Source organism: Rhinichthys klamathensis, unplaced genomic scaffold, assembly GCF_029890125.1.
Source record: "Rhinichthys klamathensis goyatoka isolate OS25496 unplaced genomic scaffold, OSU_Roscu_1.1 h1tg000467l_1, whole genome shotgun sequence".
Classification (NCBI taxonomy): domain Eukaryota; kingdom Metazoa; phylum Chordata; class Actinopteri; order Cypriniformes; family Leuciscidae; genus Rhinichthys; species Rhinichthys klamathensis.
Window position 1 is genome coordinate 183689 of NW_026606956.1, and position 26197 is coordinate 209885.

The 26197-nt window shown below is 37.9% G+C and overlaps 1 protein-coding gene across 1 annotated transcript in view; it reads left to right on the forward strand.

Moving 5' to 3' along the window:
* Positions 1 to 3945: 3945 nt before the first annotated feature.
* nek7 (NIMA-related kinase 7) overlaps positions 3946 to 26197 on the forward strand; it is a 75028-nt gene continuing 52776 nt past the window's right edge. The window contains exon 1 of the mRNA XM_056236845.1: positions 3946 to 4136. The gene's annotated coding sequence lies outside the window, so the exon portion shown is untranslated. The remainder of the gene's footprint in view (positions 4137 to 26197) is intronic.

A 26197-nucleotide genomic window follows, 5' to 3' on the forward strand; every position in this document is an offset into this window, starting at 1 on the left:
CTTAAATGTTATTCAAAGTATTAGTGCTTTATTTTAATTGATTGCAAGTTTTAGTCAATGCTGAAATAATGCATTCTGATTGTAATTAAATGAAGGATGATGAAATATAAAGACTGAGATTGACATATATGGAAATCAAATTTTGTCCTTTAAAAAACGTACGCTTAAAAGATGGTCCTCAAGAGACATTAAAAAAAATAGATACGTGTACATTCATGAAAACATAGAAAACAAAACTGCCGAATTCCATGACTACAGACACACAAGCAAACAGAAACAGACACAAGTCACACGTGTGTTTACATAAATGCACGTAGACATGAATATTTGAATCGTGTTGCTTTCTTATCGACAGCTGCAATAATAAATCAAATCAAGCTGGCTGTTTTTTTTATGCGCTACAGCGCGACCCTTTCGTGCACTACCAAAAAAGTTCATTGTCTGAGGGGTAAAGACAAACAAGACCTGGAAAAAGACACGAGGAGGCTCATCTACATTCCCAAAAAATATGAAATCAAACAAGGATTTTGGCAAAACAAATATCTAAAAAAAAAAGAGTTAACATTATGGAGCTGCCGTCGTTCTACTTTTAGAACAATCGACACAATCTGATTATTACACAGATTTCAAGACAACAGACTGCAGTGTTGAACCAGAGCTCCTGTGTGCAGTCACAAGAGCTGCCTCTTATCCATCTATCTAATTATTCCCTCAGAAACCAGAAATTTGAAGATACTAAAGACAGTCCCTATCTGTCATGAAGCAGCATTGATCTCATTGAGAGCAAAATGTGGGTGTTGAGGGAGCCCAATATAACTCATGCCATTAAATTCCAGCTTGCCGTTATTCGCCAACAGAATTGACAGATTTTCCGCAGACATTTCTTTTAATCTTCAACGCTTGTTCAAGAAGAGGGGAAAACACACAGTGTGTGCTTTACCTTTCTTATATGGTATTTGTGAGGAGGTTAGCAGAACTGCTATTGAAGTGTCAAGACAGGAAGAAAAAAAGAAAGAAAAGCAGCGCACAACACTTGTTGATTATCAACTGTCAAAATGTAGGAGAAAACATTGTTACTTTCCTTATACGGAACAGAAAATGCTCCCCTCAAATGCTCTGATTGAACGTTATAGTACTGTATAGTATCCTCTCAGCTTATTGCAGCAATTTTATTGCTGACAACACATAATATTGTTTTTAATTGATGCAGTTTGAGTGTTAATGTTGTGAGGTGTAAACAAAAAATAGCCTTCCTTTTGATATTATTTTGACACTAGCGAGATTACTGTAAAAGCCTTAAATTTTTAAGTACATTTAACTTGGATGTTTAAGTCATTTCAACTTAAATTACATTAAACTGACTTTTAAAAAAATGAGTTGAATCTTGTATAACATAAAGAAGTTGAAAATTGCTTAACTTATTTTGATGAGTTAAAGCAGTGTAAAAACAGATGTTGTCATAACTTATTGATCATATGATTTTTTACAGATATGCTGATGTGGTTATCGTTTTGTAACTAAATAAGAGTCTTAGTTTATTATATTGCATGCTTCGCTAATTTTGGAACTGGTAATCACAGGTAATACAGGCCTATCCAGAACAAAATCAGAAGTTAGTGGATAAATAATGGTCAATTTTGGCGTAACGTGTGAATCAAAACAAATTATGATGTTTTTGTTGTTTGTTCTTTAGTTTTTCTAAATATTATATGATCATTCAATGGTAAAACTGTAGTTGTTTTAGAGCCAGACATTTATAAAATAAAATAAAATTAGAAAGGAATGTCATTTGCTCTTCGAATATATATATATATATATATATATATATATATATATATATTCGAAGAGCAAATGACATTCCTTTCTAATTTTATTTTATATATATATATATATATATATATATATATATATATACACTCGATCAGCAAATGACATCATATTTCACTTTTATTTAGGTTCCTTTCTAATTTTATTTTATAAATGTCTGGCTCTAAAACAACTAGTTGGATCATATAATGATCATATAATGTTTAGAAAAACTAAAGAACAAACAACATAATCATCATAATTTGTTGTTTATATATATTTATATGTTGAGGAGAGTTACTTTTAAAATTAATGTGTTACAATATCACGGTACTCCCTAAAAAAAGGTAACTAATTGTGTTAGTTACTTTTCATGGAGAGTATGTGTTAATTTACTTTTGCGTTACTTTTTCTCACCTGGGCTGGACTAGCTTGTTTGTTTTTTAATAACAAAATATATATATATATATATATATATATATATATATATTTGGCAAATGTAAAGGCCCTTTCATACCAAAAGTGAAATGAATAAGGCTCAAACTGAAGGAAATGCAAATTCATACCTGTACAGTAGAGGGCGCAGCTTGTAGCTTGTGTTATTTAACATATTTAATTATTGCAAGTTTGCATAATATTCTGAGTTTGCATTTCACTGTTTTCTTTTTTTCCTTGAGGAATGCTGAATCTGTTTTATAGCATGATTTAATTCAACAGCTCAGGTAAAGTTAATGGTACAAGCCATTTCAGGGGTGGCCAAAATTACGATTTAAACTCAGTCAGAGATAGAAACGTATCTTCACATTTACTGGTAAATCGTCATTATGGGTAGACTACTTTCTTTGATCATGTTTCTGCAGTGTCAGTATTCAAGATTTGAATTCTAATAAATGTTTCTGTTTGTATTTAACCTTATATGTAACAGACTACAATAGAACAGATCTAAATTTAATAGAATAAAATGAAATGAAATGAAGTTTGGAGATTAAAACGGATGCGTAGGTCAACTGAAACAAATAGTAGGAAAGTGAAGTGAAACTTGAATAGAACAGGACAGAACAGGCATCAAATGAAACTTACGAAAATGAAATAAGAATAGAATATTACTAAATTACAAAATAAAAGAGCAGTGAAGCATAATTTACAGAATACACCAAAGTCAGTTAAATGTGGTGACATGAAAGTGTCATGAAACAGACATGAAGTGAAACTTGCTAAATGGAATAACACTGAAGTGCAACTTACAGAATAGAGCTGAAGTGAAACAGAACATAAGGTTTTGAACTGAAGCTGAACAGAATAAAATAGAAGCGCGGTGAAATTTACACAAGAGAATAGGTTAGAATAAAAGTTAGGTCATGTAAAACTGAATAGTAAAACTTAAAAATATATAATAGATCAGTGGTAAAGTGCAACAATGAAATAGAAGTGGCGTTAACCTTTCTCGGCGAATAGAGCACAATAGCATAGAAGTGAGGTAACTTGTAACATTGAATAACACTGAAAATAGAAGTGTGGTGAAATGCAGAGAAACAGAATAGAATATTAATGAACTGAAAAAAAACAAGAAAATAGAAGTTTGGTGAAATGTACATACAAGAGAAGACATTATAATAGAAGTGAGGTGAAACTTGCACTATAAAATAAAATTGAAGTGAAACTTACAGAATAGAACTAAACTGAAACAATTGAATATTAGTGAACTGAAAAAAATAGAAGTGTGGTGAAATACAAGAGAATACATTACAATAGAAGTGAGGTGAAAATTGCGATATAGAATAAAATTGAAGTGGAACATACATAGAACTCAAGTGAAACAGAACAGAATATTAGTGAACTGAAACAAATCAGATTAAGTAGAGGAGTGTAGAACTCTTGTGAAGAACAACAGAACAAAATAGAAGTGATGTGAATCTTCATTGAAGAATAGACTTGCAGACTAACTTGGAGAATAAAATAAATTAGCGTTGAAAAAAACAAGTGATATGAGATGGACATGATAGAATATAACTGACACATCTTTCTGCAAAGCCTTACTTTACTCTTGTCTCTGTGAATGTTAAAGTTATTGGCCTGTGTGAAGTTCCCCGCCCTCTCTTTCGAGCATGCTGGGATGTGTGTGTAACTTTCACAGGTCTAGAATGGCGTGTTAAGGAGCGCGCACACGCACGCGAACAGAACACACACACATCACTCTCTATAGTCTGCGCGAACAGCTCGCGTTGGTGTTGCGGCGTCGCGCAAGAACTCAACAGGAGCTCGTCCTTGACAGTCTGGGACACCATCCTCATCCTCATCATCAGCGCTTGAAACTCAGCTGGCACTTCCTGGTAAGAGTTTAACATCATTCCCTCCTGTCAACTTCAAAAACACTTTTCCGTGTTTATTGTCACCCAACAATGACATTTTGAGTCGGTGAGGCAATGTGTATGCGCTAAATGTTATAAGAGGTTATAACAGAAAAGGCTGAGGAAAAGTTGACCGAACTTTGGGCCAGTTTGAGTTAGCGCGCTAGGCTAACGCTGCTGTGGCAGTAATTTAGCCGAGACAAACTTTCAGATGATTTGATTTAACACTAAAACGTCTTTTATCCACTCAGACATTCACTTACGCTGTTTTGAAAGTTAGTTTGGAGCTGTTTTTAAGAGTGTTGTTGGTTGTGTTTCTGCTGCAGTGACATGGCACGGTTAGTTAGAGCATTGTGGCTAAGCTAACGTCTGTCAGCGTGACACATGCAGTAGAAATGTTGAGGGAAATTCACTCCTAATTTATCTGACATTGGCCAAATAACCTTAAAACCAAATAGCAAAGGTATTTAGTGCTCTGTTCATCTAGAGAAGTCATAACTAAGCTTTTTATGTGAGTGTGAGGGATTTCTTACTTTGGCAACACTTTCCAGCTGTTGACACAGCAACGCGTTGTTACTTGTTTTGGGTTCATGATGAACCTCCTTCATAATGTTCACAATGACACGAGTGAATCAGGGGACACGTTTATTATCACGTCTTTCGGTCACTCATATTTTTATAGGACCATGTTAGAAGTTATTAGAAGTTTATGCAGTGTATTACCTTATAAATCCAGTGAAATTACTGTGGAGTCAGGGTTTGTCAGAATGACGCTGAACAATGAATCAGCACAACATTTTAAATGCATTTGTTATGCAAACTTTGAAAAATAGTGCTTTTTGGCTTGTTATAGCAAATATTTCACCCCAAAATTGTTCATTCACTCACCCTCGTGTCTTTCCAAACTCATGTTATTTTTCTGTGGAAAACAAATTCTGATATTATGACAGATTGAGGCACCTTTCAATGATAGATGATGCAATGAAAGTGAGTTTCACAGAAGAAAGGCTTTCATACTAGATGTAGCTAGCAACATGAATGTAAATAATGACAATTTTCAGGTTTGCAAAATATGAAGTGAACATTAAATAATTTTAACCTCTTAACTGTCAGTGTCCCTCTAATTGTTTTCCTATCAAATATTTAATATATAAATAATCGTCATATATTAGGTATTTGATCTGTCAAAAGCTAAAACACTCAAAAGTCATCCTGTGAAAACCGTTTAGAAAGAAATGGTACTTAATAAGTTTTTAGCAGGTTCCTCCCCGAAGTGGGCGTGTCATGTTTCAAATTTGTACAAAATTTACTACACTATTTTTATAATATCATCTTTTTCTAATATTGACAAAACTCATATTGTTGCAAAGGTCTGAGAGTCAAGGTTCCATATTTGGCATAGATAGAAGTGATGTTTCTATTTTGTGATAGAAGTGAAATTTTGAGAAAAATGTATTATCTATTATGATGGGAAAATAAGGTGAATCGAATTGTTATATAAATTTAATTACCTGAAATTTGGAGTGTGTAAATGAGGCCATTGTGACAAGTGACAGGATGATTGACAGGCCAGTTTATGGTGACAGGAATTATCCAACAATGGAGTTTGTTAAAGACGCAGTTATGACATTGTAGTATGTCCCAAAACCTAATCTTCTGCTACACACTCAAAAGTGTACTTTTTCTTCTGTAAAAGAGTACATACTTTTAGGGCATAGCCTAGTATAAGTAAGGGAATTGTTATATGCCAGGCAGTAAATCGTATGATATTTGGCTGATATTAGCATCAACCTCAAACCTCAAAGTGGGCCGATTAACAGAAATGTGACCTATTTCTTGTCAGTTTTGCATTGTTACACAATTGGTCTTAACTTCCTTTAAAAATGTGTATTAAAAAATCTTAAAATGTCTTCAATTTAATTTCTATATTAAAAAAAAAATAGTCTCGTTTGACATCTTTAAGTTCAATTATTTAAAATATATCATTAAATCATTCACTCAACACTCTAGATATCGTATTGGCTGCTGAAAAAAAACAAATTTTGGTCATATGCTAAATGGGACATTTACAGACTTTTTAAAGTATTTTAAGATTTTAATCACCATTGAAGTTGAGGAGATTTGAATATATCCATTTGATTTTTAGGCAATATTTTAGAGTATATCATTTAGTTGACCCTCATATATGTTCTTGTGTACTTTTTTTTTTTTTTTTGTGTCATTATCAGCAAGTAATCATGACTTGTATTTTAGGCTGATCTGGCACAATTTGAGTTCTTTTCGCAAGACAGAAATGTTTGTGAAATATGTCGTTCTTTTTCCCCCACTCTCGTTGCTTTAGATTTCCTCAGGAAATGAACTCTTTCATAGCATAATTATTACACGATGCATATGCCACTGTAAACACAGTAATGGAGACGCTGACAGCCTGCATTTGTCACAAAATACGAGGAAAAAAACGTAATAAATATGCACTGTGATCCAAAAGAACATCCTCGTTCTTTTCGTACGGGTCGCTATCGGCATTTCTTACGTCCTCACTGCAAACGACACTTAATGTTTCACACAGGATGACTTGGAGAGAAGGCAAGAGGCCGTGTGTTTTGAAAGCCTGTCTCTCTTAATACGCAATATCCGAGTGTTGCAAATAGCCGGGCACGCCAGCCTGGCATACTAACACTCATCAGCTTTCCGCTGAGTTTCTTCGGCCCAAGGGCTGTCGAGGTCTGTGGCTGGAGTGAGACGTAACACCCCCTCGTTGTGGGATCTTCCGCGACAGGACCCTGCTCTCTGCATTCAATCAGTCAGGGAAACAAACAGCCGGCTCGAGAGCTGCAGGAGGAAGCTGTGGCGCTTTTTTGTTTTTCAGAAGTCATGCCAAGTTGGAACTCGGAAACCTTTGGCGGTGCTTTTGCAGGGCATTGAATAACAAAAAAACTTTACACGTGCCTGAAGCCAAGCCTGGAAGCTCGTGGGGCGTTTGAACTGCTCTGGAAGGTCTCGAGAAGTGGGCCGGTTCCCGGGCCTCTACGCGAGCAGGCATTGGTGGGGGGCCGAGGGGGCGTAAACTGAGGGCGAGTGCCACCATACTGTGAAGTCCGGGCGAGTGGCCAGCATCGTTGACAGTTTAACAGTGAATATTTTACAGCACAGCATACTGCATGCTGTAAACAGGGGTGAGCTACATAAAGGCTGTTTATCGTACTTGGGAAGCCTTGAAAAAAACAGCATCTTTAAGCCCCGCATTAGAATAAAGCAGATGGCTTGGGCCAGTGCGGCTCGGGAAAAAGCCGGAGATGAAAGCAGGCCAGTTTCTTTGAACAAGGAGTCTGTCACGTTACTATCTCCAGGTCTCTGGGTCAAACCAAGCGCTGAGCCATGCTTTTTTTTTTACTTTGGCTTCGGCCAAAAATATCCCAGGGAATCTCATTGATATTGATGTTTTGATGTTGCGAGCGTTTTGTCTGGTTGTTAACAGGCCAGGCGCGTTTTTAAATGCACGGTTATGATATTCAAAGTGTTTTTTTAACTGTCATTTGTCGTGAGCATTCATCGACCATTAAAAGTACAACAACAGTAGGAACACAAGACTATTACTGGTGGATTTGGGTAGACCTTAATGATGAGAGTAACTGAAGTAATTATTTTATTTTCTAAAACATGAACATTATTGATCCAAGATCAGCTTTAAGGACTGGCATTTTGGAAGAACTGTAGCTCCCATTAAGCTGCCAATTTGGATTGTGATTTATGAAGAAAAGTTAGCATTTATTCAGCAATCATTTCCAACTTGATCAGTGAAGTCAACGGATTGCTGTGCTGTCTTGTGCTTTTTAAAATGCAGTTATTAGCTAATAAACAACTCCATATATTTATGGGATTTATTTGTACTCAGTAGGGCTGGGTATGTGAAAACAGATTTTCCAATTTGATTCCGATTCTCAAGCTCCTGATTCGTTTTAGATTTGGTTCAGGTTCAGTTTTGGAGTATAGAGTGGTGCAGGTATGGCATCCCTTTTGTAGGCCAAAACGCGGAAGCAAGTTACCATTTTAGCACTTCCGGTTCCATCGTCCCAAAGTCAATGGGTTTTTGATTAATTGGCTGAAATAAGGTCTGTGGTGAACACAAGCTGAAGACACGTTTACGTTTTATTCTACGACATAAAATACATCAGTATTACCCCACTTATGTTTTTTTTAAAGCTATGTGTCTTGAAAAGGGCGGTTGCTAACAAGTGGCTAAATGGGCAGTCGGGGACATTAAACGTCATCACGCCAAAAAGGTAAACTCAGTCCGCTTTTACAGCCTCGTTATGTTTATTATTGTGCTCTTATAAACTATTTACTACTTAAACTAGTTGTCGGAAGCTAAGTGATGGTGACGTTGAAGTCGAGCAACCGTGGTGTAGTTCGTTAAACTTTATAGCCTACCTTTAGCTTTCTGCTTGCGACTGCATTTAGGCTTAAAAATTGTTGTCATCTGTGAAAATTATCTTAGACAAAACGTGCAAGTATCATAAACTTTTGTTGATCACAGAGCTTGTTTTTTTTTTTTGCGATAATCCAAAGGCCTATTGGAAAATCCTATTGGGTTTTTGTCGAGGGAACCAGTGTGATGCTAACTGCCGACTCGCCGTCGCTTTGCTGAGGGCGCTGTTTCTCACACACGGAAAGAGAGAGAGCCTACATATAAACAACATTCTTTGTTGTATTTTCATGTCAAAATAAAGTTCAGTTTGGAATTATTCAGCTTTTAAGAACAAGCAGAAGACGTGCCGGTTTCTCCTGTAGTGGGCGGAACTAATGCGCAAACGTCAATCTCATTGGCTGGCTCATCTCTCATCTTTTACCTTCCCTGTTTTGATTTCAGTAAATCATTTCTAGCGATTGTTGATAATGTGATTAATATTCAGGAACCCAGCAGGCAGGTCATACTTAGTGCATTAGTATATTGTGATTAGTAGTAGTATTATTATCTTTTTATAATAATAACTATAATCTATTACTATGATCTATTTTCATCACCAGTCCTAAGTTCGGTTAAAATTACAAAAATCCATTGATACATGGTTACCAAGTTTTAGTTGTAATTAAAGGTCTATCATTAAATAGTGCTTGATTACCATAATATCATAACATAATGCTTGATTGACTGGTGTTAAGAGTGTACGTTCAGATATTTAAAAGCTGTTCGATTTTACCAAGATAAGCTGATTCGCCAGACTGATATACTATTATATATGGTTGAATCATATATTATAAACAAAAAATGTACTAGCCAATGGCAATTCTGTGCTCCAGGGTTTGCCTAGAGGGTTGGTAAAATCGCTGAGAATGGGGCATAAGACTTCAGTACTGAGCAATGCAAGCCCTACAATCTTTGTACAACTACAGCGTTTTTCCCCAGCACCCTTATCTCTCATGAAAAGGGCAGATCCTTTGCGCCCCATTAAAGATTCACCAAAGACATTCTCTTTAAGTTCTGCTCTGTGTTCTGAGGAAGAAGCACTGCTAGTAGATAGTGGTATGAGATGGTTTGAGTTTTACAGATGTATTTTCATGAAAGGGGTGAAGGGCAATTGATGAATAAGCATAGAAGGGGTTCATAGAAAGGGAAGTCCCTAATGGTAGATGGGGTGGAGAATAGACCTCTCAGGGTTTCTGTGAGCTCCTCACTGCATGAACGGCCAGCATCAATAAATGGCCCCACTGAGCGCCCCTTGGTAACTTCCGTTCAACCTTTCTACACTATGGCTGAACCTTGCTTTTTTTTCTCTCTGTTTGCCACTTTTAATTGCCACCAGTTGATTACCGTAGTAAGGTTGACTTTTTTTAATCTATATTATTTGGCATATTATTGTAACATGACTTCCTTAAAACAAATTAGTAGACTACTTGTTCAATCAACCTACCAAGCAGTTGATTTTGAAATCAATCTGTCATTTTGCTAATTCCTTGTGTTGAACAGTACATTTTTATGTGGACTGAACTTTTTAATTGATACTTTGTTGTATTGAATGAAATGTTGCCCAAATATTGATTAAAATAGTTAAATTTTCATGTAGATTGATTTTATATATATATATATATATATATATATATATATATATATATATATATATATATATATATATATATATACACCTAAAGGATTATTAGGAACACCATACTACTGTGTTTGACCCCCTTTCGCCTTCAGAACTGCCTTAATTCTATGTGGCATTGATTCAACAAGGTGCTGAAAGCATTCTTTAGAAATGTTGGCCCATATTGATAGGATAGCATCTTGCAGTTGATGGAGATTTGTGGGATGCACATCCAGGGCACGAAGCTCCCGTTCCACCACATCCCAAAGATGCTCTATTGGGTTGAGATCTGGTGACTGTGGGGGCCATTTTAGTACAGTGTCTCTCATTGTCATGTTCAAGAAACCAATTTGAAATGATTCGAGCTTTGTGACATGGTGCATTATCCTGCTGGAAGTAGCCTTCAGAGGATGGGTACATGGTGGCCATAAATTGTCAGAAACTATGCTCAGGTAGGCCGTGGCATTTAAACGATGCCCAATTGGCACTAAGGGGCCTAAAGTGTGCCAAGAAAACATCCCCCACACCATTCCAACACCACCACCAGCCTGCACAGTGGTAACAAGGCATGATGGATCCATGTTCTCATTCTGTTTACGCCAAATTCTGACTCTACCATCTGAATGTCTCAACAGAAATCGAGACTCATCAGACCAGGCAACATTTTTCCAGTCTTCAACTGTCCAATTTTGGTGAGCTCTTGCAAATTGTAGCCTCTTTTTCCTATTTGTAGTGGAGATGAGTGGTACCCGGTGGAGTCTTCTGCTGTTGTAGCCCATCCGCCTCAAGGTTGTGGGTGTTGTGGCTTCACAAATGCTTTGCTGCACACCTCGGTTGTAACGAGTGGTTATTTCAGTCAAAGTTGCTCTTCTATCAGCTTGAATCAGTCGGCCCATTCTCCTCTGACCTCTAGCATCAACAAGACATTTTCGCCCACAGGACTGCTGCATACTGGATGTTTTTCCCTTTTCACACCATTCTTTGTAAACCCTAGAAATGGTTGTGCGTGAAAATCCCAGTAACTGAGCAGATTGTGAAATACTCAGACCGGCCCGTCTGGCACCAACAACCATGCCACGCTCAAAATTGCTTAAATCACCTTTCTTTCCCATTCTGACATTCAGTTTGGAGTTCAGGAGATTGTCTTGACCAGGACCACACCCCTAAATGCATTGAAGCAACTGCCATGTGATTGGTTGATTAGATAATTGCATTAATGAGAAATTGAACAGGTGTTCCTAATAATCCTTTAGGTGAGTGAATATATATATATAGAATGAACTATTACACCAGAATATTTGGTAAAATAGTTCCTTTTTCCAAAAATATTGTATTAAATGTTTATTTTGCACATCCCTAATTTTGACATGGTTTTTATAATACATTTTAGATATCACATCTCTTTGCATGACCAAGGTGTTGAAGTAGTTAATTGGCTTGTATATCATTACGCTTTGCAGAAAAACACAAAATGTTTCTTTCCTCGACTGAATTGTGATGTTGACGAACTGTCAAAGGCCGCAGAAGAAATCGTGTTATGATATGCGTCCGATTATTGCATCATGAATATTCCAGAGAAATGAAGCATGATCAACATCTGTTGTTTTGGTTCTGCGTGATACAGAGCATAACGGTAATAATGTATCGTGCATTCAGTGATTGCTGGGACGCCACTGAAATCGTTGTCAAACTTTTAGCTGAGAAGAAAGGGCCCAGGAGCTAGAGATGGAGGGATGTTCAGTGTAGGCTTCTATTAGCATGATTGCAGCTGGTGGCCTTGACCTCTGGCTGCGGCAAATAAAAGGAATTTAGGCCCGAAGTGGAAGTTGTCACATCCCGTCGCGGTCAGAGGTTAGCTGGAGAACTTAGTGGTCAGTGACATGGCTTAGTCCTCATTAGACCACGTGACATGGGGTCCGCCGCACGTACAGCCAGGGGTCTTCAGGCCACATATAACAAGTAGTTGTATCATGCAAGAAAACATTTGTTGGCTGTGAAATATTAGCCTTGATGTCTTCTGAATACACAGCCACATCCTAACTCAAATAAATCCTGATAACAGTAACATTTTTATTTAGACTAAGCTTTTTTAATTGACACTTGTATCAGTATTGATTAAAATATAGCAAGTATTGGGAAAATGGTTAGTTTTTATGTAGATTGAACTTTTCTTATTGTATTGATATCATTCAGTATTGAATCATGTATTTCACACAGTTTATTGGGTAAAATAGTCGATTATTATTTGGATTGAATTTGATACTCTTTCATGTTTAATGAGAAATCGTTAGTCTTAGTTAAAATAGTTATTTTGTATAGACTTTACTCAATTGAAATCAATCCTTTTTATTTAATGAAATATGACACATACATATGAAATAGGCCAATTCAATGAAATATTGCACACAAATATTAGATAAAACAGTACATATTTATTGAACATTTTGTTTTGCACACATTTTGGGTAAAATAATAAATTCTTGTTAGATTAAAACTGATAATTTGAAATTGTAATATCAATTGTAATTGTTATTTTGTAGTACTTAATGAAATATCGCACAAATATTGCGTGAAATAGTAATTTCTTATTTACTTATTTTTGATTGATACTTGGGGTTTAAATAAAATATAAGTATGCTTACCAGCATTTGTTTTCCACTGAATTGCAGTGTATTCTATGAAGAGTACATGCAGTGCTTCCTTAGAACTGGGGCTAAATGAGGTATCTCATTTGGTATCACCTTTTAGATCAGAGCTTATGTGTTTCTTGGAAAATAGTCCCCCCCCCCCCCCCAATTCTGGTTTTCACGACACTTTAAAAACAACAACAACAAGGGCCTGCAGGTGCATGCGATCTAGCTGAGATCTATCAGATTATTGTCTCTTATGCTCTGCTTTCTTTAGAAGTCAATCAGGAAGTGACATTGATTTACTTGACAACTCATTGAATCTTTAAAGAAAGACCTATCAAATGTTTTTTTTTTGTAATGTGAGTTTGAAGATTTTGTCTATGGGCTGTGCACATTCAAATCAACCTGTTTGACCAGATACAATGTCGTCATGTAAAAGACATAATCATTGTTTATTGTAGAGTGAAACATCTTGGTGTTAAGAAGTGCTGTATATCATCTATTATTTGTTTCTCAGTCGAGTGACTATTAATGTTTGTGTCTCTGAATGGTAATCTGGTATGTTCATTAAAAATTTACTTTCATTTTAGGCATATGTTTTTAAGAGCTCATTGAACATGCTATGAAAACAGGTATCAAATAAAAGTGTAAAGCACTTTGGTCAGCCAGTGGCTGTTGTAAAATGTGCTATATAAATAAAATGAACTTGAACTTGGTATCACCATATAAAAAACCCTAACCCTAAAAATTAAAAAAAAAAATTCTGTGGTTCCAATTGTGCCAGTTGTTTGCCCCCCCCCCCCCCCCCCCCCCCCAAGATAAACCTAATATTTAGGTGGTTTATTAATGTTGAGTGACTACTTTTTTTGTTTTACTCATTTTGGGCTGTTTGTTGGTTATACACAAGAAATATTACATATAAAATTAAATTTTATTTATATAAGCAGTATTTGTTGATGTTGATAGATAGATAGATAGATTTCATTATAAGTGCGAGACCTGCAGGAATGATATTTAATATTATTTTAATATATTTTGTCCAATTTTGTTACTTGTTTTTTATAATGTGGTTAATATATTTTATTTGATTTTTTTATTCAGATTCAATAAAATCATTGAATTTAATTGAGTCTAAAATTAATATAATTATAAAAAAAAAATAGGAAATTAGTTATCGTTTTCGGTTTTCGGCCAAGTACATCCAAAATTTTCGTTTACCTTTTTTAAATTTACATGTAAATGAAAATGTTGCCCTAAAATCATTGTAGACAACAGATATTTAAAAAAAATAAACATTACAATAAACATTAAAATCCTCTCATTAACTATAAGAGGTCTGAATGTTTTCAGTGCATTTGGATAAAATGTTTATTCCTCATCCTGTGTTATTCAAATCGGTCATCTTTGCGCAGACAACAGGCTAGTCAAGTTACCTCTAATGGATTATTTGCATCACTTTAGGACTCCCTTCAGCACGCTCAAGTTCTGCACATCAAACAGCGTTTGGGGATCTGCGCGCCCCTGCAGGGTAATTAACTGTTCCCTCTCAGACCCTCCACTATAAAACACCTGCAGGCTTGACGGCACACTCACAAAAGCCCAAGCCCAGAACTGATTCATCAAACTGGCCCTTGAGAAGACGCACACAAAAGGCAGCAGGCCGAGGTGGCCCGGGTCTATTGCTGCCCTGCCAGCTCCTCCGAGCCACGTCCTTTTGACTCAAGCGTACGTGAAGTGGATCATTACACCTGCGCGCACTCCAGCCTCCTACGCCGCATCCAATGTTTGTGTGTGTGATGATTGAAGGAGGCCGACTTGGAAGAGATACAAACGCTCGCACGCCGTCACTGTAGCGGGTTTCTGACCCCAAAGCAGAGTGGTAGTGCTCTCAAAAGTGTGCTCCTCTGAGACTTGCCGTAAAATAGAGTCAGGTATTAAAGGCAAAGGCCTGCGCACTACTTTGTGTGTGGGTATAAATCAAAGCCGGCCCTCACATGCAGAGGCCATTTGTGCTGTGCTATTTACTTCCGCTGAGAAATAATCATTACCCTATAAAATGTGAAAGTGAAAAATGTAAAGGAGGCCTATAAATAGGCGGCGAGCAGGAATATGGATGGCCGGGCCAGACTCCCTCAAGACCACAAGACTTGGTTCCTTATGGAAATGCAATCGTTGTAGGGTACAAGAAAACATGCAGCATTTGTATATTTGCTGGATATTATACAGTTAGGCTGCATCTGTTGCTTTACATAAAGCTTCTTGAACGTTTATTGAGATTAATGAAATTCTTTGTAGTATTTGAACATTAATACAGCAGTGTATTGAGCATATGGTGCAACATATGCATTTGTTTAAGGGTCAATTAATACTGACACTGATTAAATCCTGCATAGTTAATAAATAATCAAATAATGTATATGATTTGGGCCAGTAAGAAATCAAATATACACACTCACCTAAAGGATTATTAGGAACACCATACTAATACTGTGTTTGACCCCCTTTCGCCTTCAGAACTGCCTTAATTCTACGTGGCATTGATTCAACAAGGTGCTGAAAGCATTCTTTAGAAATGTTGGCCCATATTGGTAGGATAGCATCTTGCAGTTGATGGAGATTTGTGGGATGCACATCCAGGGCACGAAGCTCCCGTTCCACCACATCCCAAAGATGCTCTATTGGGTTGAGATCTGGTGACTGTGGGGGCCATTTTAGTACAGTGAACTCATTGTCATGTTCAAGAAACCAATTTGAAATGATTCGAGCTTTGTGACATGGTGCATTATCCTGCTGGAAGTAGCCATCAGAGGATGGGTACATGGTGGCCATAAAGGGATGGACATGGTCAGAAACAATGCTCAGGTGGGCCGTGGCATTTAAACGATGCCCAATTGGCACTAAGGGGCCTAAAGTGTGCCAAGAAAACATCCCCCACACCATTACACCACCACCACCAGCCTGCACAGTGGTAACAAGGCATGATGGATCCATGTTCTCATTCTGTTTATGCCAAATTCTGACTCTACCATCTGAATGTCTCAACAGAAATCGAGACTCATCAGACCAGGCAACATTTTTCCAGTCTTCAACTGTCCAATTTTGGTGAGCTCTTGCAAACTGTAGCCTCTTTTTCCTATTTGTAGTGGAGATGAGTGGTACCCGGTGGGGTCTTCTGCTGTTGTAGCCCATCCGCCTCAAGGTTGTGCGTGTTGTGGCTTTACAAATGCTTTGCTGCATACCCTCGGTTGTAACGAGTAGTTATTTCAGTCAAAGTTGCTCTTCTATCAGCTTGAATCAGTCGGCCCATTCTCCTCTGACCTCTAGCATCAACAAGGCATTTTCGCCCACAGGACTGCCGCATACTGGATGTTTTTCCCTTTTCACACCATTCTTTGTAAACCCTAGAAATGGTTGTGCGTGAAAATCCCAGTAACTGAGCAGATTGTGAAATACTCAGACCGGCCCGTCTGGCACCAACAACCATGCCATGCTCAAAATTGCTTAAATCACCTTTCTTTCCCATTCTGACATTCAGTTTGGAGTTCAGGAGATTGTCTTGACCAGGACCGCACCCCTAAATGCATTGAAGCAACTGCCATGTGATTGGTTGATTAGATAATTGCATTAATGAGAAATTCAACAGGTGTTCCTAATAATCCTTTAGGTGAGTGTGTATATATATATATATATATTAGGGATCGACCGATATGGATTTTTTAGTGCCGATACCGATACCGATTTTTTTCCCATCAGCCTTAGCCGATGACCGATACGGGCTGCCGATTTTCTTGAGCCGATATTTGGAGCCGATACATTTTGCTCCCTCAATTTACATCATAAAAATTACAAGATGTTAACAAATGTTACAGGTCACAATTTAATAAAAGTAACATTTATTTAACGTAAAAAAATCAATATTTAACAAATAGTAAAAACATGTGAGGTAGAACAAGAACAAGTAGATAAACAATATTTAACAAATATTAAAAACATGAGGTAGAACAAAAAAAAGTTCACTGCTGAAAATAAATATTTAAGCATAAATAAAATAATTACACTATTGCACACAGTAGCAACCAGCATAATAAAGTGCACACTGTACTTCATTTTAAAAGTAACAAACTATTTACTGCCATGGTATAAATTTGTCTACATAAAATAAAATGAGCATGTCTAGTCTCTAATATCACTGCGATGGCGAGGGAGACACACACCACACGAGTCCAAACCTCAGCCAGGTGGTCGCTGAATAAATCTCCCACAAAAAGCACGGAACAACGTTGGTATTACTTAATCCTATGACCAGTGTTCGTAACAGCTACCGTACGCATACTAGGGCTGTCAAAATTGCTCAAATGGCGTTTGTATATTCCCTCTAAAAAACATATTTGAACATATCGTCGTGCATTTGGTCAATGACGCGCATTACGTCAATAACAGGACAAATTAATACAAAGAGACATAACTACTAGTATTAAGTAGCTTATTTGAGTTTAAACATATTTGACAACATATTACTACAAAAAAAACCGAGTAAATCAACTAATGGCCAAGACCGCAGAGCTCACTCTGGCTCGCCCGGACTCGCAGGCGCACTCTCTCTCTCTCTCGCACTCACCCTCACGCTCTCCGCGCATACCGGTTTAAATGAACAACAACAAACAAATGTTGAGTGCTGATCAAGAGTTTTGTGCAAGCAATTTAAGGTATATAGCAGGCTTCATTCAGTGATTGAAACAAATACATTAATTGAAGTTTCACAGTACATAGAACCGACACTGAGCGCTCCGAGCGAGCTGTGCTGTGGTAACGTTAGTCTGCTACCGCGGGCGTGTTTTTCCACATTCGAATATTAATTTTCACCTTCAAAATTCAGTTTTTTTAAACTATTCGAATATATATTCGTATTTAGAATATTCATTGACAGCCCTAATGCATACTGAACGGATAGCCTACAGCTATTTGCAGCTCCCTAAATACAATGGCAAGCAAGCAGTTTTATAGACGAGTCATTCGCGTTTTCCATTTGGACCCACAAACTTGCTTAGCTATATAGTTGCAACCACATAACAGTTATAGAGCAACGTGTTTCCATTTTCAAAGTGTTTGACAATATTTCAGCAGTCAAACAGTTAAAAGATGCTTTGAAAGTTTAAAAGTTACCGTTATCTTGAAGCGCAGGTTGCACTCTGCTAGTGGGGGAGGGGCAGTGCAGGGTCTGCACGTGAACTGCAGCGTCTCCAGCAGCACAGAGCTGCCTGTGGACGCCTGTCTATAAATAATGCCGGGAAAAAACTATTGGCGAACGCAGCAGCCGCGTATCGGCCGATTCCGATACACGTAAAAACCGCAAATATCGGCCCGATATATCGGCTGGCCGATATATCGGTCGATCACTAATATATATATATATATATATATATATATATAATATATATTAGTGCTGTCAATCGATTAAAAAAATTAACTAGATTAATCGCACATTTTTTCTGCAATTAAAATGATTTACATTATGTTTTTAATATATTTTACTATGTTATAATTTCACAGTTAATCTCCAAATTAATATAGAGACAACTTAAAGACAGTATATTTTAAATACTTGTTTAATGGCATCTTTTATGAATGAAGGCCAGTATCACCGATACTAATACAGCTACTGATGTCTCATGAAAATGATTTTATCCACAATTTTAAACACTAATTATAGCCAAAGCTATACATTTTTTAACATTTATTTGGCTTAAAATATAACAACTTTTAATTTACCGTAAGTGAACTTCAAACAATCCTCACATAAACCCATAATAAATGTCATATTTACCTGTGCCCTTCCTACCCGTCTAACAGTCTGCGCTCCATAAATTATGAATTAAATATAGATGAATCCTTATGAAAGATACAAAAGTTCTTTAGTCAATAGCAGTGTATATGTGTGTGTGTGTATCATTAACATTATTCTTTAATTGAACCGTGTTAAATATCTTAATTGTCCAGTTAGTCAGATAGTAGATCAAAAGTGCTCTTTGACAAGTTAAAATTCATAAATGGCATCGTTAAATAGCTGCATAATCACCAGGACCATATTCTGAAACTTCAAACATGTCTTGAGCTTCTCCGTGGCGACTTGTACTTCTATGCTCATGTTTCTTTTCGGCACTGATTAAAATAAATGTGCAAATGTCGGTCCTTTTTAATTTCCAACTATTCCATCATTAATGATCAGCCTCACTGTCATAAAAAGGATTTTTATAATCATGGCCACTGCTTTTACTGTATTCACAGGCTCAAAGCGGCCTTTCATGTGCTGTTCATACCATGCTCTTCTACTGTTGGCTTTCCTTTCCTTCATGCACTTTTGAATTCATCTGCGTATGATCTGGTCTGCGTGAACACCTGTGAGGAAAGGCTAATTTAGGTCCAGAACCAGTTATCATCCAGACTCTTTGATCCAACCCTTTCTTGTTATTTCTTTCTTTTTCATGCATGGAAAAGTAGCCAAGAAACAGGGAATAAAGGACATATAGGGCAGCCTGCCATCACATGATCACTTAAGTTGCCCTGTTGTGCTTGCTATGCTACCAATGGGTTCAGTTATGTCCACTTTTATTATTCTGGACATGGGAACACTGGGTGAATCTATTCTTTGATTAACTTTACCTGCTTCAAAGAAAGTAGTAGTATACAGTCCATGCACAGTTATTGGAAATATGATATGAAATCACTGCAACCCCCAGGAGTTGATGCCTTGTAAAATTGCCAATTACTCATAATTTCCACATAACTAAAGGCTGCATTGATCCATGATGGACACCCATGCACAATAAAGACTTCTAGCTTGTTCTCTTTTAGCATTTATAGGGGTTAGAAAAGTTAACTGATATTAAGTAACATATTTCATGTTGCTTGCTCATAAATGTAAAAATGAATAATGTAAATGTGCAAAATGTGTAGATAAAATCTATAATTTTATTTTTGACCTTTTTGTTGAATTTTCTTTGAACAATTTGGAAATTATGAAAGGGATTGCATTTTTATGTAAAATTGTAATATATTTCTGTCAAAACTTCAGTTCAACTAAACTTTCTCGTGAGCCTTGTGCAGGAGACGAAAGTACGCTGCTCATTCACACAAAGACATGCAGGAACATCCAGACTTCATATTGAAATTAGTGCTGCCGCGATTAGTCGACTTAGTCGACGTAATCGACCATGCAAATTAGTCGACGGCAATTTTTTTAGTCGACGTGTCGTTTTACTATTGACCGCTATTTATTTTTGGTCTCCCGTCACAAACGGCTCACTGTAATTCACCTCCACACACCAGTCTGTGCGCCGTGCGCGCCCTGCTGGTTTATCTGCTATCATTTTCCTTCACGTTCCCGCCCGCCTTCACTGCTTTGATATGAAAAATTGCGGAGGCAGGTGACGGAGCTTTCACAGTGGGCTCGTTTGCTGCGGTCCGAGCGCGAGCGCGATTGTTCCTGGCGCCCCCCGCAGCGTTGGTCTGGTTTCACACTCAATTCTATCGAACCCTGTTGAGTTTGCGTGCATCTTATGCCATCGCAAACGTGCACGGCGCATGATAGAAAACAGAACGCGGGTCAATATATTGTGTTTTTTAAACGGACTCTTTTGAGGAGACAGTGGATTTCCAAATGTGTTGCCCTGATTGCACGCGCAATGCGCGAATACACTGCAGACTCAACTCTCGTGTATCCAAGGTAAATCATCAACACTATCATCCCTTACATGTGTTTTATTTAACTAAATGCATCATAATCAGCTAAAACGCATGGGCAGGTTACTTAACTTCCTGAACAAGCGCTCCCGAGTCCGTGTTGCTTTCACATTCACGCGAACCGCGGCACGGGCCCGCCATGCACGCAGGTGTAAACGCGAGCTACATAACTGCGTGCCTGCCTGCTTTCAGCGCGACTCATAGTGGGCTAGACAGACTCTTTCAATTCAATTCCAATTTATTTGTATAGCGCTTTTCACAGAAAATGCATTGCATCTACTTTACTATTCAGAGTGATGTTATCAGTTATGCTTTTCAGAAATGTACATAAATTAATCATTATTAGCTTGCTGTACATTTTTTAAGGCAGAACAAAGAGCTAATTTAAGTAATACATACATGTTTGTTATTAGAGGATTAGATTAGGACTCTGACCAATATGGTATAGCCTAATGGAAATGCAGATACTTAATGCTTAGATTGTTAATACATAATGTTTTTGAACAGGTGACATTTTATGTTTTGGTCCTTCAGTTGAGTTCAAAATAAAATGGACACAACGAAATAAACACTTGATTTTTTTTTAATTAGTCGTTTAGATTAGTCGACTAATCGAAAAATTAGTCGAAAGATTAGTCGTTAGAAAATTAGTCGTTAGTGGCAGCACTAATTGAAATTTAATATTCACAGACACTTGTCCACATGATTAAGAGTACAACCGATTTATTCATCCAAAATTGGCCAAATTCAGTGACATTCTGCATTATACTGTAAATTAAATTTTTCAAAATTTAATGCAATTTATAATTGGATTTTGGTAATATTGCGAATAACTTTACCTCATGTAAACGCAATACTTTGATCAAACTAAAGCGAATGAACTCATAATTTTAGTAACCATACTCACATTAAACTAAATGGCGTACGCCGATTTTAATCTCAATAAACAGGCATTTTAACGCCTTACTCACATTATTACCGCTCTGACCAAAGTGTGCATGTGCTCGGACGTTACACGGATGACGTGTGTTGTTCACACAACTTAATGAATGAACTCCGTGAAATTTTTCTGGAGTTTTCCCTCCACTCCAAATTGCTAAACTTTGTCAACACAACTCACTGTGCAGTCTCTACTCCATATCTTCATCCAGAGATACGCAAAGAAAGCAATGCAGTGTTGGCAAACCCAGTTACAACAGCATTGCGAATAACCTTCCAATACGTCCATAGAAATGGGTTTTGCATTGAATGTAAGTTGATTAAAACAGTGGCCGGTAACATGCCTAATGTATCTTACTTGTTCATTTGTATAATGGTGGTAAAAATAACTAGCCTGACTTCGTCATACTCATATTCTAGTCAGAATATGAGTCTGATACTGCTCCATAGGGCTTTGATTATGAGGCGTGTCTTAACAGAACCAGGAAAAAAAAAACCTCTGCATTCAATTGGATAGACCTACAACCAATCAGAGCAACACAGTAAGTGACGTTGTTGAGCTACGCATAGTTGTCAACAGAACTCAACTGCAGGCAAGCTGGATGAAGTAGTAAAATAATGAGTGTTGCTTGTTTTACTTGGTCCTCCATGAGTGCGAGTGTGCGACCAAAGGAGAAACCACAACGACCACAGGGTTTTCATTGCGTCCCATCTTCTTAGCGATCATCGGAGCCAGCTGATAAATTAAACTTTTGCCGAATCCCGTGGGAAGGACGGCAAACACATCTTTCCGATCGACAAATGCCTTGATTGCAGTTCTCTGTTCGTCTTTTAAAATTAATGCGCTGTCGATTTCTTTTACAACAGACGCGATAGCTAAATATACATCTCAGTTCTCCAGCTGCAGTCATCTTTGAGGGAAACCAGTTCAACCCAATTAAGCGCTCTTTGATAACATGATGATTACGTAACTGCAGATCATCTGTCCATCATCGTATAAAACCCGCCCTAGCAATTTGATTGGCCCGACGATTTCTTAATGCGATAAGTCCTTACTCTGATTATTGGAAATAATCACATTATTGGTGCACATGTAAACGTAGTCAATGTTGGATTCAAACTTAAATTTCTAGCACCATGTCTCCATGTGTAGAACCTCTAACCACCAAACCACAGCTCTAACTACTGTATCTTTTTTTATGTTAGATATAAGAAAAATTTGGCATTCAATAATGAGTGAAGAAACGGATCAAAATGTGAAGTCTTTCTATGCAATTATGCAGCAAAACTGCCGCTTGCGTTGTTAGTCAGCTCCCAGGCCTCTATTTCAAGTAGATTGCTGTCATCATGGCACGTGATGGCCCTTTTTGTGATGCTAAGCTATGTATAGCTTCTTAGTTGTTGCCGCGGCCTCTTTTCAGTATGTTAATTTTACAAGCAATGCAGCTGTAAACCATGTGGACACCATAAATAGCCAGTGGAAAAAGCACAGATGAATGTTTCTCTAGACAGTTGGGTGTTGTCGAAATGTGTTGCGTGCGTGTATATACAGTCATCTCCAGAGCATGCGACTGCTGTAATCATTCTTGTTTGGGTGCTTTTGTGCTGATATCATGTGGCATTTTTAATTGATTCTGTTAATGAGGGTGTTGGCAAAGGGCTGCGGATGGAAACCGCTGATGCCCTGAAGTCATTTTGACACGGAATAGGTCAATCAGAGAAGCTATGCTGCCATCCTCAATCTGAACTGCTTGAAACTGAAGTAAAGCTAACCAACAATGAGAGCAACAGACTCTGTACCAAAGGGGCAAAATTATATACACCTGCAGAGGGGATTATAGGCCATGTAACATCCTTCCATCCATCCTTCCTTCCATCCATCCTTCCTTCCATCCATCCTTCCATTAGGGGTGGGAATCTTTGGTCACCTCACGATCCGATCCGATTCCGATTCTGGGGGTCACGATCCGATTCCAGAACGATTCTTTATCTACTTAAAGTTTTCGATTCTTAGTTTACATAAGTAATTAAGTACTTTTTAAAAAATAATTACAAATTAATATTTTTTTTATTAAAACAGTTGTATGTTAAGAAATTTAAACTAATAGGCCTATAACAAATAATAAACAAAAAGAGCTTTCAGTTGCCTATAGATTATCTGAACGTTTTCCATTCAAGAACTGTGAGTCATTTTTCTTCATCTTTACTGTTGTTTTTTACTATGACATCATAGACTGCGGTAGATCTATTAAAAGCTGCATTCACGCACGCATCTCTTTTGAAATAAAAGAAGTAATGCGGTGTGTCCTGTCCGTTTAATCCCTTAAGACATAACTGGCTGTGTTTACGTTAATTTTGCACAAGTACATTAAACCACTACACGGAGTCGCACAGCCGCATGCGCGGCAGCGTGAGCAGTCTCACAAACAAAGCGCGCGTCAGCATTTGAAATTGAAACCAGCCTTCTGTTAGTGAGGTTCATATTTTAAATATATAAGTCCACTGCATTCCAAACCACATAAATGATGACTTTCCTAGAGCATTTGTAAGGAAAATACCGACGGGCGAGACAGCACACTTCAAGTGTAACATCAAAGAAAGCGCGTGTCTCTCACAGCGTGTGCAATGAAGCCTGTGAATGTCCTTGTAATTCGCTTCAACCTTTCCGAACTTTATGAAAGATTATTTTACGTAAGGTTCGAGTGGTGTATGTGTGTGAGGAATTGGAATCAAGCAGAAAACGGGTGTTTCTAAACCAAACTAAACGTCATCGCACATCTGGTTAAAAACTAAGCTCAGAATCGATTCTGTAATTCTCAGAATCGATCCAGAATCGTTGGAGAGAGAATCGCGATGCATCGATGGATCGATTTTTTTTCTCCCACCCCTACCTTCCATCCATCCATCCATCCATCCATCCATCCATCCATCCATCCATCCATCCATCCATCCATCCATCCATCCATCCATCCATCCATCCATCCATCCATCCATCCATCCATCCATCCATCCATCCATCCATCCATCCATCCATCCTTCCTTCCTTCCTTCCTTCCTTCCTTCCTTCCTTCCTTCCTTCCTTCCTTCCTTCCTTCCTTCCTTCCTTCCTTCCTTCCTTCCTTCCTTCCTTCCTTCCTTCCTTCCTTCCTTCCTTCCTTCCTTCCTTCCTTCCTTCCTTCCTTCCTTCCTTCCTTCCTTCCTTCCTTCCTTCCTTCCTTCCTTCCATCCATACATCCTTCCATCTTTCCATCCATCCTTCCATCATCCATCCATCCACCCACCTTCCTTCCTTCCTTCCTTCCTTCCTTCCTTCCTTCCTTCCTTCCTTCCTTCCTTCCTTCCTTCCTTCCTTCCTTCCTTCCTTCCTTCCTTCCTTACTTACTTACTTACTTACTTACTTACTTACTTACAGCATTTCATGTTCACTTTAAAAGTCGCCTGTGTGATTGCAGTTTGATTTGTCATTCTGATCAATGCAATTGCGTAAAATAGTAAATAAATAAATAAATTCATAATAGGAAGATAATACATTGCCAACAGGAGCGTCCATTGACGACTGTCTCAAACTGCTAATTAGTGTCCAGAATTATTCACGAGTGTACATAAGTACCCTTTTTTGGGAGCTCGGGTGTGTTTCATTAATTTAAAAACGTACTCTTCCAATACTAATTACATACTCGTAGAGAGGCTGTTTAAATGTGTGGCTTTAACGACTAGTTTCTTCCCCAGAGAAAATGCGTCACGCAAGCAGTTCCTACAATCCTTAATGTGGAGACAAATTTAGCTAAACTGCAAAAATGGCTAACAGAAACAAATCTTCGGTGGCAACAAACCCTGTCCTGCTCGCACTGCCACTCAAATCTCAGACGCGGGGTTGGTGCTTAATTAGTGTTATTAACCTTCAACAAACCAGGCTGATTTTATTTTGCCATGGTGACAGCTTCAGCTCCATTTCTCCGTTCACCGGCATGAGGTATTTTAATTGGCTCGAGCTCCTCGATCCACTCAGCCCTGACAACGCGCGGAGACGGACGTTCACCGCGGTGAGCGACATGTAAATGGCCTTTCTATGAAAGGAGTGTTTCCTTTTTTTTGTGTAACCCCTCGCTCATATTCCTTCAGTACAGTGAGGACACGGCGAGCTCACCCGAGCTGCACGCCGCAGTGAAGTGACAACCGAGCAATCATTAAAAATTTTGATGGCTGCTGCACGCACAGGCCCATCTCCCGGCTTGATGTAAAGAAACGCGCGCAGCCATCTTTTGTATTTGCTCTCTGTCACCGACGAGAGCTCAGGCCTAATTTATTCCTTCTCATCGTCGGCTCTGCAAAGACAACTCGTCTTCACTGTTTCTTGCTTGCACATACGCTTTATTGTGCCCACATTAATGTCTCTGTAGGCTTTCAAGGAGCAGTAGACTCAACAAGCAGATAGTAGGTTCTTTATGGGCGGGCGTTATTGAAGGTTTGGTTTTTGTGTCTAAAAATAATGAAGGAATCTTTGGGTTGACATTTGTGGTTAACCTGTATGTTGTTGTTTTTAATAATGTCCTAAAACGGATATCTAGAGATCAGGATGACATCAGGATTTAATGATTCCAAATAAAATGTACACGCCACGGTTTCTGAATTAAAATTAAATTTATTC